Source organism: Symphalangus syndactylus, chromosome 9 (genome assembly GCF_028878055.3).
Source record: "Symphalangus syndactylus isolate Jambi chromosome 9, NHGRI_mSymSyn1-v2.1_pri, whole genome shotgun sequence".
NCBI lineage: Eukaryota > Metazoa > Chordata > Mammalia > Primates > Hylobatidae > Symphalangus > Symphalangus syndactylus.
This window is the reverse complement of record NC_072431.2, coordinates 93,040,391-93,059,733: the sequence shown is the minus strand read 5'-3', so window position 1 is coordinate 93,059,733 and position 19,343 is coordinate 93,040,391. Positions and strand designations below refer to the sequence as shown.

The 19,343-nt window shown below is 41.3% G+C and overlaps 1 protein-coding gene across 8 annotated transcripts in view; it reads right to left on the bottom strand.

The window, feature by feature from the left end:
- ELMO1 (engulfment and cell motility 1) overlaps positions 1-19,343 on the bottom strand; it is a 594,311-nt gene that overhangs the window by 541,369 nt on the left and 33,599 nt on the right. Inside the window, exon 1 of one of the 8 annotated variants that reach the window (XM_063608972.1) lies at positions 2,213-2,327. The exons of the other annotated variants lie outside the window; for them this stretch is intronic. The gene's annotated coding sequence lies outside the window, so the exon portion shown is untranslated. Of the gene's footprint in view, positions 1-2,212; positions 2,328-19,343 lie in introns of those variants that run through there. 8 annotated transcript variants of the gene reach the window in all.

Sequence of the window (19,343 nt, the reverse complement as noted above, 5' to 3'; positions counted from 1 at the left end):
ATCCCACTGCTCTGGGAGGCCAAGATGGGAGGATTGCTTGAGTCCAGGAGTTCAAGACTCCTGGGCAACATAGCGAGACTCTATCTCTACAAAACAAAACAAAAAAGGCAAAAAGAAAAATGTATAATGCATGTCAGAGCCACTAATATAGTCCCTGAAAGAAAAGAATGATAAAAGAAGACTGCTGAAGTAGATAAAAAACCTAGGTAGGGCATTAAAATGGTAATTTCTAGGGCATTAAAATGGTAATTTGGGGGCTATCTTTTCTAATGGACAAGAATCATTCACACTGCTATCACACAGGAATCCTTTGCATCACTGTCCATTTTCTATAGGTATTCATTTACCCTTATGGATTGTAAAATATCCTAACCAACAGCAAATAGTAAATTAAAGAATAGCAGAGAAAGGCACCTACCCCTAGAGAATTGGATAATCTTGAGTGGGGACAATAATTCAGTATGACATTGAAGGGACATGCAGTTATACTTTTGCCTATTTGCCTATTTCCAAGTGTTAGATGCATATATTTTTCCTTTACACTACAATATCACAGGAGTTCAATAAGTGTTAGCCAGAAATTAGTGATTCTGAAATTACTATACATGAAATTCCACAGGACATTGGCAAAGGAGTAATAAGAGGACAATTGGTAGCATCAAGTGCTTCCACTAAGAAAAAGAAGAACATTAAATATGACTATATTATGTTACAAAAGACTACCTGTCTACCTGATAGCTGAACCCAAAGAGAGACTGAGGTAGACTGAAGATAGGAATTTTTCTCAGAAAGAAATAAACTGGCTGGAATATAGACAGCCACAGTCATAAACTGTAATGAACAGGTTAGAATATCTGCAAAATATACAGTCAACTGAACCTTATTTAATTTACTTACATATCAAGGCAAGGAGTAACATAAGACCCACAAAAAAACTTAAAAATACTTTTTCCACGACCTCTCAGATTAGACTTTGTTAATTTTGTCATTTCCCTTTCTTCTCTTTTGAATAACAACACTTAAAATATCTCGTGCTCAAAAGAAAAATATTTAGTTCTCAAAGGTTTGACAGAAAATTGATAGAAGGCTCAAGCCCATCTTTGGACCAACTCTATGAGGAATACATAGGGTAAAGGTATGGGTCATAAAAAGCATCTGTAAGACAGCCCCATTGGGCAGCATCCATGCACAAAAGGCGTTATGGACAGCATGCCTGTGAAGATGCAGCTGGACCCCTCAGATCTATTTGCCCGTGATTTCCCTTTGGGCAACATCACCTCTCTGCACCTCAGTTTCCTCATCAAGATGGACAACACGATTCCTCAAAGATCTAGAACCAGAAATACCATTTGACCCAGCAATCCCATTACTGGGTATATACCCAAAGGAATATAAATCATTCTATTACAAAAATACATGCATGCATATGTTCACTGCAGCACTATTCACAATAGCAAAGACATGGAACCAATCCAAATGCCCACCAACAATAGACTGGATAAAGAAAATGTAGTACATATACACCATGGAATACTATGCAGCCATAAGAAGGAATGAGATTATGTCCTTTGCAGGAACATGGATGGAGCTGGAAGCCATTATCCTCAGCAAACTAACACAGGAACAGAAAACCAAATACTGCATATTCTCATCTCTAAGTGGGAGCTGAACAATGAGAACACATGGACACAGGGAGGAGAAACACACACAACAACATACCTGTGAGCAGGTGGGATATGGGGAGGGAGAGCATTAGGAAAAATAGCTAATGCATGCCGGGCTCAATACCTAGGTGATGGGATGATAGGAGCAGCAAACCACCATGGCACATGTTTACCTATATAACAAATCTCCACATCCTGCACAGGTATCCCAGAACTTAAAATTTAAATTTAAATTTAAAAAAAGATGGCCAATAATACACATTTCATTAGGATTACTGTGAGAATTAAAAGAGCTCACAGAGCTCTAGCACAGAGCATCCCTGACACATAATAGATGCTAGTAAAGATGTACTACCTTTATTTTCCCTTCCTATCTTCAAAAACATCAAAGTTTCCTTCAAACAAAAACCCAATCCATATATTCATGGAAATGTAAACATTCAATTAATCATTGCATTGTCTTTCTTTTGAAGCCCTCTTCACTGCTCCACTCAAGGAAAAAGACAAGGCAACTCAGGGGGGAACCAGAAAGGGATGGATTCACTAACCTTGTTTATCTTTCTGCTTTGTTTCCAGGATTGTATTTACTTCCTGATGTTACATTCCCGGACACTTGAAACAAAGTTTCCTTTCTATGCAAGGAAAGTAACGGGCTGAAGTTTCCTTCCCTAGGGAAAAGACAAGGAAGAATGCAGGATGGGAGGACACCCCCTGCTCGCGTGTACTGCTGCTATCGTCTCATCCTAAGTTTTCTGCTGTACCAACACCCATTAATTCCTCTCAGAAAACGGAAAGAAGGATAACTTCAGCTGGGGCAGCACTTTGACCCTTCTGCTAGACTCAGCCCCCTGCTAGACTCATGAGCCAGGTCTGCATCTACAATGTGAGGCCCTCCTTCGCCCCCAAGAAGCACAGGAAGGCTTCTTTCAAGGCACCCTGTTCCTGCAGGCCAAACCCAGCTCCATGAACATTATTACAGCTTAGTGGGGCATGAAGCAGTATCCCATATGTACTTTTATGTACCTGTAGCAGCCCGACGAGCTAATGCCTGCCTGGTACCTGTCACTGAGCCCTCTGATCAGATTCCACATCCTGCCTCTTGGGCGAATGGCAATCCTCACTCTCCTGCTGAGTCTCTGCCTTCCCATCCAGGAGCCACCTGGATCCAGAGGTACAGCAGTTCCAGGTTCTGGCTCCTCCTTGATCTGCACCCTGCTGTGATGTCATAGCCTGCCCAGGCTCTGCCAGGAAATGCCCATGAGGGCTGGGACCACATCCTTTATTCAACAAACTCATGCAGAAGGGAGACAGAGATGGGAGCAAATCTCTCCCGGGACTGGAGTGGAGGCAGTGGGTTCTTGGGCAATTTTGTTGCAGATCAATCTAAGTTTTAGGTTTTGTGTAAGGATTTTCTGCCAGTGAGTTCTCGCTGAAGGGACCACCAATTTTGCATTCTACCAGGACCAGGGCATAAACCCACTCTCAGGAAGCCCTGGGCATAGCCACCTTGCACCAGGCACATGTTATTCCTCCACCTCAGCCCAACATGAGCCCAGCACACGCAGGGTGGGGAAGCCAAGTACTTGCCCACTAGCTGCTGTCAAGTACATGGAGAAGGAGGAAAATCAGAACCTTTCATCTTATTCTTCGGGTAGATAAACATTCATCATGCTTTTGGATAATGCATGACATCGGCCTCCAGTATTCAGAATACGCTGAGTGACTCTGTTTTGGTAAAGAGGCCAGAAGTTCCACCACCTAAAGTCATCTGCAGCATCATTACTGCTACATCTTTAGGGGAGATTACATGATCTTCAAGGGCCCATTTCCCATATAATTTCAATCCTCAATTTCCCGTGACTTGAAGTGGGAGTAATACTATAGTTCCCGCTCCACACACGGCATAAACCCCCTTCCCCCAAGACTGTTGTGAGGATTAAACAACTTGAAATGTGCAAATTATCTGGCACAAAAATGCATTCCAAAATTTACTAGTTCCCTTCCCCCTGCATTTTTGTGAAGAATGCCAGTTAATTTTAGTGAGGCAGAGCTACTGATTTAGTGACAAATGTACAAGCTTCTGGGAGACTTTAGCTCCAGCTCTGACACTTCCTAGCTATTTAATATGGTACAAGTTTGATGTATCACTGTCTTCCACAGCAAAATGGGATAACACTTATTTTGGAGGGAGTTATACATTGTAAATGAGATGACACATGTAAATATAGAACATCAGATAGCATATGCTCAGTTAGTACAGAGGCCGTTTGTCTCGCACACAGCAGGGCTCATTTATTTAAATACTGCACCAACAAGCCTGGAAAGCTAGTGTGCCTTCCAGGATCAGGCAGGCAGAATCCGCATCAGTACACTGTCCATAGATCACAATGTGCTGTGTGGACCATGAAGCCACTGGAGTTATTTCAAAATTAAAAAAAGAAAGTCAGCTTCACCCAACAGCAAATTCAGCACAGACCTAGTTTCTGTTTTTGTTTCCATGTATTTTTCTATTCCATAAAATTACTTCAGGGCATATATGCAAATTACAAAGCATTTTAAAAGCCCAGAACATTTTCCAACCCAAATTAATACTATATCATATATTAAATGCCCATCTGAAAAGTCCACAAATTTCACATAAACATGGGAGAGATTTAGGAAACGGTGGAAGAGAATACAGATCACTCCTTTCATTTACTCCAGAATCTTTGATAAATTCCATTTAGAGATACCAGGAAAGATCAAAACTTCTACTTTTTAGGAATAACACTTAGACTGATGGCCATCTTCTTATCTCCCCAATCCAGACCATCAACTTGACAAGGAAGAGCTAAGATTTAAACTGCTTTTTAAATGGCAAAGAAATTCCTTTTTCTTTAGGACAGAAGACAAAACAATTTTCTTCCAACCTGTGCGCAATATGGGTATTTGGTAAAGTTTTCAAGGCAAAAAATCCTAGGGATTTTGCAAAGGACTTAGGACAAGACTAATAGCCTTGTCTCATCTTGGTCCAAAAGTTTGACTCTTAGAATTGAAAGAGACATCCGCCTAACTGAATGCTTTCACCCTTAATTTTATCTGCAGAAGTTTAATTCAAAGGAAAACCCCTAGGAACCCTACCCTGGGAGGAAGCTTAAGTAAGTGAAGATAAGCTTATCCAGGAAGAAGTGGGAAGCCAGAGCCCTGCCCTCTCAAATCTCGTTCACTCTCCCTGCAGAGACCCCTACACTCATGTCAGAAATATGGGGCTCCATAAAACACAGTTTGAAAGTGACGGAATAATTCAGCCCTCATGCACAGATAAAATAAGGACATTGAAGTGACGGGTTCAGGACCTACTACCCCAAAACATGGCACCTTGGCATTTGAGAAAACAGCAGAAGCAGGAAGGTCACTCTTACCTTCCCCTCACCCCTTTTCTCCTAAAGCAGATCATAAAATCAAGGAAGGATTTTCTGACTTTTCTTTGAAGCACTTTGTAAGAGCCTCATGAGACAGTGTATCAGTCTGTTCTCACACTGCTATAACGACATACCCAAGACTGGGTAATTTATAAAGGAAACAAGTTTAATTGACTTACAGTTCAGCATGGCTAAGGAGGCCTCAGGAAACTTATAATCATGGCAGAAGAGGAAGCAAACACGTCCTTCTTCACAAGGCAGCATGAAGGAGAAAAATTCAAGCAAAAGCAGGGGAAAATCCTTTATAAAACCATCAGATCTTGTGAAAATACACTCACTATCACAAGAAAAGCATGAGGGTAACTGCCACCATGATTCAATTACCTCCCAGCAGGTCCCTCGCATGACATGTGGGGATTATAGGAACTACAATTCAAGATGAGATTTGAGTGGGGACACAGCCAAGCCATATGAGAGAGACTCCTTCCCTATACCCAAAGGAAAGGAGCTGAAGACATAGAAGTGACAAGAAGAACCTGATCAAACAGGCCTTGCTAAATTTCTCACAGTTCATTACAATTAGATCATAGATAGCCCCTTTGTCCAATCACACATCTCTAAGACTGTCTACTCTTCACCAAACCTAAGCATAAAAATACACAGGTTTACCTGCTTCTTCAGGTCTTTCGTTCCCTATGAAGACTCCTGTGGCACGTAAAACTTACATCAAATACATGTGTATCCGTTTCTATTGTCAATCTGTCTTTTGTTATAGGGGCCTCAGTCATGAACCTGATGATGAGTGGGAAGAAGCTATTTCCCCTTCCCTACAGCGACAAAAAGTTACAAGTGGCTCCAGCAATATTCTGCTTGCTAAATGGATGAGGCCAGGTTGTGAGTGGGAATGTCTTTACAGGAAGAAACCATGAGCAGAAATTAGAGAGACTCCAAATTACTGTTTCCTGGCCTCTATGCAGCTAGAGTGATGACAGAACCCACTTGGGGTCAGTAAAACATCAGAGAAAATCTGCTGAGTTTTTCGTGGGGTGAGGGGGTGTTCACTTTTCTGATAAAAGGGACAAAATGGAAGGACAGCTCTTGGTGTTTCCCCTTCCTCTTTCTTCCTAAGTGTTTGAAGACATGATGCCTGGTGCTACAGCTGCCATCTTAAGACCATCAAGTATGAGCAGAAGACAGAGAGCCAACATACTAACGGAAGAGTAGAGGGAAAGAGAGTCTGGATCCTTGAGGACAGTCTTGAGCTATTTAATGAATCTGAAGCCATCTGATCCCTGACTTCTGGCTAAGTAAACAATTAATATCCTTATACTAAAGGACACTGTTAGTCTGTATCTCACCCAGTACAACTGGATATTTCAGAATCAGGGTATTACACCTTAAAAGTAGTACCTGCATTTTTCCACATATTATCTTTAATTTCTGTTCCCAAATTACAGTCACATGGAAAATCAAAAAGCAAGGGGGAATGGTGTAACCACCTTTGAAGATAGTTTGGTACCTTCTTACAGAGTTAAACGTAATCTTGTCATACAATCTGGCAATAATGCTTCTAGGTATTTACCCAAACAAGTTGAAAATGTATGTCCACACAAAAACCTGCACTCAAATGTTTAGAGCACTCTTCTTCCTATTTACCAAAACTTGCAAGCAACCGTGATGTCCTTCCATAGACGAATGAATAAACTGTAGTATAGATACACAATAGGATATTACTCAGCAATTTTTTAAATGAGCTATTAGGCCACAAAAAGACATGGATAAGTTTTAAATGCACATTTCTAAGTGAAGGAAGCCAGTCTGAAAAGGCTAAATACCTGTATGATTCCAATTATATAACATTCTAGAAAAGGCAAAACTATAGAGACAGTCAAAAGTTCAGTGGTTTGCCTGGCACAGTGGCTCACACCTATAATCCCAACACTTTGGGAGGGTGAGGTAGGACGATCACTTGAAGCCGAGGTTTGAGACTAGCCTGGGTAACACAGTGAAAGCCCCCCAACTGAAAAAAAATCACTGGTTTCCAGGGGTTTGGAGGCCAGGAGGACGGTAGGGGGGTGCATAGGTGAAGCATCGTGGATTTTTAAGGCAGTGAAATTATTCTGTATGATATTGTAACAATAGCTACATGACATTGTGCAACTGTCTTTCTCATTTATTTATTTTTAAGACAGGGTCTCACTCTGTCACCCAGGCTGGAGTGCAGTGACATGATCACAGCTCACTGCAGCCTTGACCTCCTGGCCTCAAGCAATCCTCACACCTCAACCTCCAGAGTAGCTCGGACTACAGGCACACATCACCACACCCAGCTATTTTTTTTATTTTTTGTAGAAATGGGGGTCTCACTATGTTTCCCAGGCTGGTCTCAAACTCCGGGCCTCAAGTGATCCTCTCACCTCAGCCTCCCAAAGTGCTGGGATTACAGGCATGAGCCACCGTGCCCGGCCCATTACGCAATTGTCAAAACCCACAGAACATACAACACAAAGAGTGACTCTTAATGAACTGTTGTTGTTCATTCACAATAATGGATACTAGTTTAATTATAACAAATGTACCAAACTAATGCAAGATGTTGATAATAGGGAAAACTGTGTGGATAGCAGGTATATATTGGAACTCACTGTGCTATCTAGTCAATTTTTCAGTAAATCTAATACTTCTAAAAAATAAAATATATTAATGGGGAAAAAAAGCAAGAGAAAACGAGAGGTGGGAAACAGAATCCCTAAAATTGTAATCATTTTTTCTCTCCAATCAGTCCAGAAAGAAATAGATTTTAAGGTATGCATGGGAAGGTTTGGGCCAGCACTTTCCATCCTCACTGGTCCACTCCCTCTCCCATCCCACCAAGACCCATCTCTGAATGTCTAGGTGGCTCCCCCTTCCACCTTCAGTCTATGTGGCAGGCCTCTCCCATGCACACTGCATTCCGTCCCATACAGGTGACTGTGCGCCATGATTTCCAGGGGTATCTTATGCTCTTTCTCATCTGGTCCTATCACGGCCACTCCCCACCATTGGCACAGCTTTCTGGGGCATCCCTAGGTCCCACACTATTTTTAACCTTTGATATTGACATATCTGACAATGTATCCTTTAGATGCTTCTCCATGTTAATGGAAGAAACAACCTGGTATATAATAAATTCCCTGGGCCCTTCAGGTTGTTCCAATAAAGGTTCTCCTATAACCAAGACACTGTTCAAACAAACACACCCCATATGCGAGGCCCAGATGCCAATCAGTGTTGAAATGTTCCTCCTCTTTGTGGCAATGTAGCAAGGTTTGCAAACTTAGCATAAAAAGGAGATACTACACCCCAGTACCAAAAGTTTCCTGGATCTTTTTTTCCGTAGTTTTCTTTGGGGCTTGGAATGCTGGCTTAAATTTTTAGTTCTAAATAGATTGTGGTTGCAACTGGGTAATCGTTACTTGATGAAAAACAAAATATGTAGTTTTTAAAAAACATTCAGCTATTGCTTGGCTCACATCCCTTCCCTTCGTTTTTCCCCCCATTTTAAATTTTTTTCTGAATAAAATGCAAACAGCTCATGATCAGGAGCCCTCACTGAAACTATGAGCTCTGAAATTTGCCAGAATAAGGCATTTGCTGAGCAATCATTTCCAGGAGAGAAGTCACTGTTGCCAGACCAATGAAGCAGTGGTAATGTGGGCCACCAGCACTGGGGGACTGAAATGGTTGTGTGAGAAAGCATAACTTTTAGTGACAATGGGATTTTATCTGAATGAATCTTTCCCAAGAATAAGGCATGGGTACTTTTTATACTTCAAGACCAAAACAACAACAATGGGGAAAAAAAAAACTAAGAATTCCTCCAAAAAGGTCAGGTTTTATTGCAGGTCCCAGCCCTTGCACATATTGTTCACTCCTCCTGGAATGCCCAATGTTTCCGGCCCCCTCCCCCATGCCCCAGCCTCCACCTTGTCTCACCTCTGCCCCCATGTCTGTCTGTCACACCCAGAGCTTGCTTATCTGCAGTTATTCTTCCAAATCACGGAGAAACACAAAATCCAGATAGGTCTTTTAAGTACAACAAACACACTTCCATGTTGCTTTAACTGACATAAATACGTGTGATGAAATGAAATGCACAGAATCGCAAATGTTATCCTTATAGGCAATGTGTTCCTTCATTTCACATTTTAGGCAATCACAAAGCAATTAAACTTGTGTGTGCATGGGGCACTAAAGTCATGTGTGGCATGCTTCCTGGGACTCAAGGTGTCGGGCTTGTTAATGGGAAGGAGGGAGTCAGGAAGATAGGCTTATTCATTCCCTGGCAGTTAAAACATAGACGGGCTGAATCGCAGCCCAGCCAATCCTCTGATACTCCAAAGGCTTTCCAGGGGAAACCAGAGTGTCTTGAACTTGCTAGTCTCAGAGGACAGTGCATATGCTGTCCCGCCCCAGAGGTCAACTCTGCTAGTCCCAACAGCTAGCCTCTAGGAAGTTGGCCTCAAGAGAGCTGACCACGAGAGCATGGGTCAGAATTCACTGGAGAACCATCCTAATATGGAAAATGTCAACACTTGCTTCCCTTATCAGTAATTCCCAGTCCACCGCAGCTACAGGCAGAATCGGAAGTCAAGCTCAAGCTGCAGAGTTGAGATACCTCTGGGATCTACGGGTATTTTCAAGCCGTTAGGCGGACCTCATCTCCCACTCCTTGCATCTTAGGGTTCATTCCATCATTCATGGGAATGGTTGAGTACTCACGCTGGTTCAGGCCCTGTGTCAAATATAATTAGTTTGGGAAACAGAAGCTTCTTGTTAGTGAACATAAAGATGGTGCAAGGGAGAAATCTGCAGTTTGTGCAAGGGAGAAATCTGCGATATTACTCTTTCATTTTTTTTCTCTCTTTGTATATATTCCACCCTCATGGCAAATGTGAAAGATTTCCATTGGATGAGATACTGAACTCAGTAGCCATACCAATGAGGGGCATAAGGCAACGAAACTAAAAACTTATTCTTAGGAAAGAAAAATGAAAGTGAGGAAGTAAGAAAATATTCTTTTTTTTTTTTTTTTTTTTTTTTTTTTATGAGACCGAGTCTTGCTCTGTCGCCCAGGCTGGAGTGCAGTGGTGTGATCTCAGCTCACTGCAAGCTCCACCTCCAGGGTTCACGCCATTCTCCTGCCTTAGCCTCCCGAGCAGCTGTGACTACAGGCACCCGCCACCATACCCGGCTAATTTTTTTGTATTTTTTTTTTAGTAGAGACTGGGTTTCACCGTGTTAGGCAGGATGGTTTCGAACTCCTGACCTTGTTATCTGCCCGCCTGGGCCTCCGAAAGTGCTGGGATTACAGGCAGGAGCCACCACGCCCGGCCAAGAAAATATTCTTTGTCTTGTTTTTTGCATCTTTAAAATATAGCATTAACTAGAAGATCTCAAAGGTCCTTCCAAGATTAAAATGGGATGACTCACTAATAATCAGGAAATACAAATTAAAATTTTAACAGTAAGATAGATACCCACATTCACTCTTCAGATGGGCAAAGATGAAAGAATTCATCAGTATTAACTGTCAGTAAGAATTTGTAGTAAACAGAATCACATACACTGCTGAATGGGAGGGTAAATTAATATAGCTTGTGTGGAGAACACTTCGGTAATTTATAATAGCATTGAAAAAACTTAGGACTATACAAAATCTGCACAGGCATGTTTACAGTAGCCTAACTTATACTTGACAAAACTCAGAAGCAACTAAGATGTCCTTCAATAGGTGAGTGAATAAACAATGGTACATCCACACAATGACACAGTATTGGGAGATAAAAAGAAATGAACTATCATGCCATGAAAGAACATGGATGAAGGTCGGGCGCGGTGGCTCATGCCTGTAATCCCAGCACTTTGGGAGGCCGAGGTGGGCAGATCATGAGGTCAGGAGTTCAAGACCAGCCTGGCCAACATACTGAAACCCCGTCTTTACTAAAAATACAAAAATTAGCCGGACATGATGGTGGGTGCCTGTAATCCCAGCTACGCAGGAGGCTGAGGCAGGAGAATCGCTTGAAACCGGAAGGCGGAGGTGCAGTGAGCTGAGACTACACCACTGCGCTCCAGCCTGGGTGAAAGAGCAAAACTCCATCTCGAAAAAAAAAAAAAAAAAAAAAAGAACATGGATGAATCTTAAATGCTGTTTCTAAGTGAAGGAAGCCAGCCTAAAAAGGCCACAGACTGTTTGATTCCAACTATATGTCATTCTGGAAAAGGCTAAACTACAGAGACAATAAAAACATCGGTAGTTGCCAGCAATATGCAGTGAGAGAGGGATGCATTCGTGGACTGCAGAGGATTTTTAGGATAGTAAAATTCTTTTGTATGATAGGATAATGGTGGATAAATGGCATTATGCATTCGTTCAATCTTATAGAACTGTAAAAAACAAAAAGTAAACCCAAGGTAAACTATGAACTTCAATGAATAATAATGTATCAATATTGGCTCATTGCTTGCAACAAATGTTAATAAGAGGGAAGCCCTGCTGGGGAAAGAGAGGATATGGAAACTCTGTACTTTGTGCCCAATTTTTCTGTAAACCTAAAATTTCTCTTAGAAAAAAATTGATTAATTTTTAAAATATTTATTAATTTTACAAATAGAAATTTCAAAAAATTGTGTCATCTATAAATGAATTTTACATTGGTAAAGAACATTGAATACCACAATAAATATATACAGTAGCATTGGAGTTTATATCCACACCGTATTTGTAAACTTGTGTTCCCCATACTAAAGAAATAGCTATCATGCAGCAAGGATTCAATAGAATAATACTTGTGAAACTGCTCTAAAAGCAATAGAAAGCCCGGCAGAGGTTTAATTCTAATCGTATCCGGTTACACAATAGATATACATAATGAAGTTGAAACCCCCAGGAAGAATCTGGGCAGTCTGGCCACCTGATTATGCATCACTCTCTAAGATATGTTGGAAAAAAGATGACAAAGAACTCAGAGAAGCCCCTACTCTCTGTCTTTCCAATGCATTTCAAGGAGATTCTGCTATAGATAGGAAGTGGAAAAAATAACAGCAGAGTGACATTTGCACTACGGTGTACACTGCAGCATTAGTCACAATAGCCAGGAAGGAGAAACAGCCTAAATGTTCATTAATAGATGAAGGGATAAAGAAACGGTAGGAATATACATAAAATGGAATATTATTCAGCCTAAAGCAGAAGGAGATCTTGTCATGTGCTACAACTCAGACGAACTTTGAGGACATGATACTAAGTGACATAAGCCAGCCACAAAAAGACCCATACTGCATGGCTATACTTACAGAGATTATTTAAAGTAGTCAACCTCTTAGAAACATAAAGTACAGTGGTAGTTGCCAGGGGCTGGGGAGAAGGGAAAGGGGAAGTTGTTTTTCAGTGGGTATAGAGTTCCAGTCACTCACAATGAAAAAGCTCTGGAGATCTGCTGCATAAGAATGTGTACATAGTTAATGCTATTGTACTGTATACTTAAAATGGTAAAGTTGTAAATTTTGTGTTGCTTTTTACCACATGCAAAAAAATTGTTTTAATAAAATAACAGCCCTGAGCATGACTTTCACAGAATAATCTGGAAGTTTAAACATTGTTTACACATCGGGCCATGGCACAGAAAGCCTAAGTGAAACTCTGAAACAACAGAAAGCACAGAGTTGAGAACAAACTCAGCACAATGTCAGCAGAAAGGTGATCCGGAAGCTGACACACAGCAGGGTTTTGCAAGTGAAAAAAAAAAAAAGTGAACAAAATTCCTAAAACCTACTGGATGCCAAAAGTTCATGGGTAGCTTTTTAGGTTCTGACCTTACTTTGAACTAATGCTGACATCTATTAAATAACTTCCCTTAACCAGTGATAATAATGAAGAGAGCTATCATTAACGGGTCACTAGTTTTATGCTGATTTATACGTATCATTTCATCGACTCCTCTTAGCAACTTTATATGGTAAGTGTCCTGGTTGTGTACTGCTGTGTAACAAACCATCTCCAGACTTACTGGCTTCACACAACAACAATCACTTTATTTTTCTCATGAAACTACAATTTGGGCAGGGTTGGGTAGGTATGGTTTTTCTATGGTCCATGCACAGTCAGCCAGGGCAACTCAACTGGGGCTTGCTGGGGGATCCACTTGTAAGATGGTCACTCATATGGCCGGAAAGTTGAGGCTAACTGTTGGATGGGAACTCAGCCAGGCCCGTGGGCCAAAGGCCTCAATTCCTCCCACTTGGGACTCTCCATGGGCTGCTTGGGCTTCCTCACAGCATGGTGGCTGGGTTCCAAGAGCTACACTGCAGAGCAAGATGGAGGTGAATAACATTTTTATGACGTAGCCTTGCAAGCCATATAGTATGACTTCTGCTATGCTCTGTTGGTCAAAGCTGTCACAACATTCCACTCAAGATCAAATGGAAGGAACATACACCCTATTGCTAGATGGCAGGAGTTTCACAGGGATATTGTAAGATCATGTATGATAAAAGATACTGGTATGACCATTTTGGAAAATACAATCTACCACAGTAAATATTATTATTATAATCCCCATTTTGCAAGCAGGAAAACTGAATCTTGAAAAGGTAATTATCTCCCTCCTTCCCCCAAAGTCACATAGCTATTACGCAACGAAGCCGGGATCCAAAACCAGATATATTTGACTCCCAAGTCAGAACCCTTAACTACTATGACTATTTTGCTTCCAACTTCCTCTACAATTCCTGCTGTAATTACTCTAGCTCAGACAGTCTCTATCTTCTTTGCATAGGAAGGATTATTTTATGTAATTGACACACCAAAAAATGAACTCCCCAGTACTATTGCAGTTTGGTGACTGACACATATAAAGCTCCCTAAAGCTCTGCTAAATTAGATGTGTCTTCTCTCCTCTACTAAGGTATAATCTCCTTGAAAGAAAAAAAAACAAGTTTAGTAAAACCTGGTATCCACATAAAATTTGATTCAGTTCCTTGATCACAGCAAGGGTTCAGTAAACGCTTATTTGAAATGTATCTACTTGTCTTCGTGTCTTTCTCTCCAACCCTCCCCAAAACCCCATACTGTGAGCCACTAAAAAGCAGGGACAGAGGGCCAGATGCCTCAGTTCCAGTAACCTTCTGCTCTAGTCCCTCCCACCCCTTAACACACACACAGCCCTACACAGTGGGTCTTTTACAAATGTTGTAATGAACAAATGAATGAATAAATGACATACATGGATGAAAATGAAATTAACAGTAATCCAGGTTTATAATCACTGTCTTCATTCAAGCAAGGGAAAACTAATACAATGAGAAAAACTAGATCCCATCATAGAGCCTGCTGACCTAGCCCTAAAGGAAGGCAACGTGACACATTTTGGTAGAGAAACAAAAAACAGTGGGTTTCCTATTAGAGAAAAAAAAAAAACTGCAAAGGGAAGAAGACATGAGTGGAAAGAGTTTTTAGCTAACTAACAAAAAGGATGCAATTCATGAGCTATATGCTGTGACACTTTTTGTCACCCTCCCTCTGTGGATCCTGGGGTCAGGGCAGAAGGCATCAGGATAGAGAAGGAAGAAGAGAATTAATGTTTACTGCACAGCAGGCACTCTGCTAAGTAAGAGTTTGGCTTTTACTCCCACTTACACATTTTCATAATAAAACCTGGAACAGCTAGAACAGGAAGTAGGAACAAGAAGTAGTATAACATTTTCCTGGTTCTCAGAAAACCATTTTAAGAAATAATTATGGAGATGTAGCAACTAATTCTACCTTACCAATATTCTAAATGGGAAGTCCCACAGATATTAATACTGGATTGTTAGTGGATAAATTCAAGGAGCAATATTATTCCCTGTCCACATCTCAGCAAACAAAGTTCCCTCTCTTTCATTACTGCTGGCCGTTGGTTTCTTCTAGTTTTTCAACATCCTACAACACTTTATTTTAGAAAGAAATCACTGTAACAAGCTATTATGCTCTTTCTTTTCCAGGAACAAGTGGGTACAATAAATTGTAGCAGTGATGAAAGTGGAAAGTGACAGTGGAGAAAAATAAATATCCTTGTGCTTTTCATCCTCAAAATTCTTTAAATAAAATTTAATTTTCTGGCTATTGCCTTTTAAGTGTGCTAAGTTGGAGAGAGAAAATGTATTCAGCTTTTCCAACTTCTCTATTGTATTAGAGGGTCTCTTTTCATACAGTCTGCAGAAATGGCCATACAGTCTATAGAAATGGCATTTGTGTGTGTGTGTGGGGGGGGCCAAGGAAGAAGGGGGAACCTCAGAAGTGTATTGTTATGTTGAGAAAACTAATATTCATATGACTAATGAGCATATTTTTTCCTGATCTGGTTCATAAACTTTTTCCGTTATTCTGGTAATTATCAAAGACACTTAATTCAAACGCACTCACATTCTCCACTTCTCAGAACTCTGCCTCCCACTCCAGCAGGAACGTCATGATGGTGTGAGATCACATGGTCACAGAGGGCTTCAGCTTTGACACTACTGAGAATGGTGGCTCATGTCTTTCACTGATTTAAACACAGTGTTATGGTTCAGTACAAGTACATATTTAATTAATATGCTCCACAGAGGAGAAAATGCTGTTCAAATTAAAGTCCCTTCCTCACGCTCAACTACTTCCTACCTCTGCCCACACACACACACACACACACACAATGTTTTGGAAGAAATGATACTAACCATCATTCAGTGCTACACATCATCATTCAAACTATGTGTTTATAACACAGAAAATAATTCTTTTTTTTTTTTTTTTTTTTTTTTTTTTTGAGATGGAGTCTGGCTCTGTCGCCCAGGCTGGAGTGCAGTGGCGCGATCTCGGCTCACTGCAAGCTCCGCCTCCCGGGTTCACGCCATTCTCCTGCCTCAGCCTCCCTAGTAGCTGGGACTACAGGCGCCCGCCACCGCGCCCAGCTAATTTTTTGTATTTTTAGTAGAGACGGGGTTTCACCGTGTTAGCCAGGATGGTCTCGATCTCCTGACCTCGTGATCCGCCCGCCTCGGCCTCCCAAAGTGCTGGGATTACAGGCGTGAGCCACCGCGCCCGGCCCAGAAAATAATTCTTAAGATTATATTTTGCAAAACAACATGAAATCCTTTTGTTCTTTCTTCAAAGGAACAACTGAAGTCCAAAAGAAAAAAATCACAGGAAGGAATGGATGGGTCCATGAAATGGCTTCCAGAGTGTTCTATTCTCAGGAGCCAGGGTGTTTGTGGGGTGCTCCTGGACACTGAGGAAAGGCTGTGCCAGCCCCCTTCACCACCACCTCAGACTGAGCCCCTGACTTCTACTTTATCTGTCTTCTACAGGAGGCTTCTGTGGTAAGAGGTCTCTTGGATAAACTGCCAATTTCTACTTTAAACGACTAGTTTAACAGATGAAGACATTATATGTACCATAGTTTACCAATCAAAAAACTACAGTGTGCCAACTAATATAATTAAGCACTGTGCAGACACAACAACTAAAGAAAAACTAATGCAACCATCGTTTTTGCTTGTCATTTTTTTCAAGAATGGTATTGGTTTTAAAACATGGGTGCATATCCTTGGATGCTCCTCCCTCTAAAAGGTGAATCCTCTACCCCTAGACCCACCTTAGTGACTCCTCTCTAAACTCAGAGTGTGTGGGAAGCTATGCTATGTGATTTCAAAGGCTAGGTCAGAGAAAAAAGATGCCACATGTTTGTCTCTGCCTGAAACTTTCACTCTGGGGGAGGCCAGATGCCATGTCATAAGGACACTCAAGCAGCCCTAACAGACATCCGCAGCCAGCAGCAGCTTGTCAGCCACAGGAGCACACCATCTTGGAACAAGTCCTCCAGCCCTAGTCCAGCCTTCAGATGACTGCAGCCCCAGCTGACATCGGACCACCACTTCACAAGGGACCCTTAGCCAGAACCACCTGGCTAAGCTGCTCCTGGGTTCCTCAACCACTAAAATTATGAAAGAGAATAAATGATTCTTGTTGGGTCAAGCCACTAAGTTTTATGGTGATTTGTTAAACAATAATAAGTCACTAATAGGAGACATAACTTGACCGATTTTTTTTTTTGTATTTTAACTGCTTCACAACATTTAGGCTCAAGTTTGTTAATACTTGCTCTGTCTGAAATCCCCCCTCTTCTCCCTTCCCCTTACACACAAAACTTTCCTCATCTCTCCAGGAATCTTTCCTTGCCTCCTCCAAGCCCAAGAGCCCTTTTTCCAAGCTTAGCTTTCCTCTTCGTCCTTTGTATTGTGCCTGTCTCAACTCCCTGACGAGACTGAAAGACCAGGAAGGCTAAGGAAGTCTCGTTCAACCTTGAATCTACAGAAAATACCTTACACATAGTGGGCCTCTGGTTGATTTACTGAACAAAAGAAGAAAATACCAGTTGGTGCAACCTGGCAAGCAGGACAATCACCAAATGAACCAAACTGTCTGAAGATATTTTTCACTTCTCAGAAGAAATCCCCTTGGCCAAAAATGAGCATCCATGTAACACGCAAAGTATGCCCTTAGCTCTCTTTTTTTTGCCATCTAAATTTCCAGCCTGTCACTCAGGAAAACACCCTTCAGCACTTTCCTTTTTGGGGGGCAGTTGTGGGGGAGACAGAGTCTCTCTCTGTCACCCAGGCTAGAATGCAGTGGCGTGATCTCAGCTCACTGCAACCTCTGCCTCCTGGATTCAAGAGATTCTTGTGCCTCCGCCTTCCGAGTGGTGGGGATTACAGGCACACACCACCACGTCTGGCTAATTTTTGTATTTTTAGTAGAGACGGGGTTTTGTCATGTTGCCTATTCTGGTCTGGAGCTCCTGGTCTCAAGTGATCTGCCCACTTCGGCCTCCCAGAGTGCTGGGATTAGAGATGTGAGCCACCACACCAGGCCACTTCAGCACACCAAGAACAGAGGGAAACTGTGAAGTAGCAAAGTGAAAAGGTATATGACAGAAGTCAATTTACCTCCACTTTAATATCAAAATAATGATATTTTAATATAATTAATATCATTTAATATCAAAATAATATTAAGTGAATGATTCCATAATGAATCATGGAATTCATTTGAATGATTCATTCCATTCATTATCCACTAAGAAAATTAGAAAACATTCTTTGATATTAGCAGCCAACATCAATATCTTATCAGGTCTGTGGGATTGGTAATGGGAAATTGAAATATGCTAACCAGTACCTCTTAGTATCCTGCTGGAAAATCTTTCTATGCTTAGCGACAACTACAGAAATATTCACCAAAAGTATCTGAGGGGGAAAACCCCTGTACGTTACATGTAGAATATCAACACCTACAAGGTGGAGAAGAGAGAGGATGGATAAATTCATTAATCTAAATTAAGCATATCCAGGTCACTGGCTATGGTAGATACTCGTTGGGGCACACATACACCAAGTCACTCTTCTTAAAAATTACCTAATGTTTGTTCTGGCATTCTCTGATCGCCACCCTGCCAGTGTGTTGGGGGAATCTGCCCTGTGGCCAACTCCAAAGTCCAATCCTGTTTGGCAGAGACAGAAAAAAAGAAACCCTAAATGACCCAGAGAGTGGCTGAATCAATCTAATTCTGTAGCTTACCATACCTCTAATCTTTTCAGTGATATAAGCTTTTATTGTTTAAGCCAGTCGACATTCAATTTTCTGTTCCTTTCCATCAAAGTCATCCTACCTGCTGCGTTGGAAAAATCTACCACACATCCCTGGGTGCGTTACAATGAACCTTTCCCTGCGGGAATAAAACAAGAGCAAATAAAGAAGTAAACACTGGGCAGGAACATTGCAAAAACACTAATAATCCTTTTTCTTTTTTCCTGTAGACTGCAATGCATGTAGCGTGCATTAAAAATCTTGAGAAATATCTAAAGCCAAAAAAGCTATTTAATGGTTTAAACCAGTTATCTAAGTTGATTTGACCTTGGTATTACTAATTACACAAAACCAAGTAATATCCTACCTTCTGATATACATACTTTGGGGCCGTAGTATTCATCTTCATGGCAAGTAAGTGATTCTTGGTTATATGCATAGAAAGCCTGTTAATTTTTAAATCCACCCTAATTTCTCTTGCAATCTGGAGACTTGTTGGAATATCTCTCACTGCTTTCAGCTACTGCCTGAGCAAATAAGCATGCATGTACTCCTGAACAAAATAGATTGAGCAAAGCGAATCTGTGGCCCCCAAAGTTATGTTACGCGGAAACACAGAGGTCTTTGGAA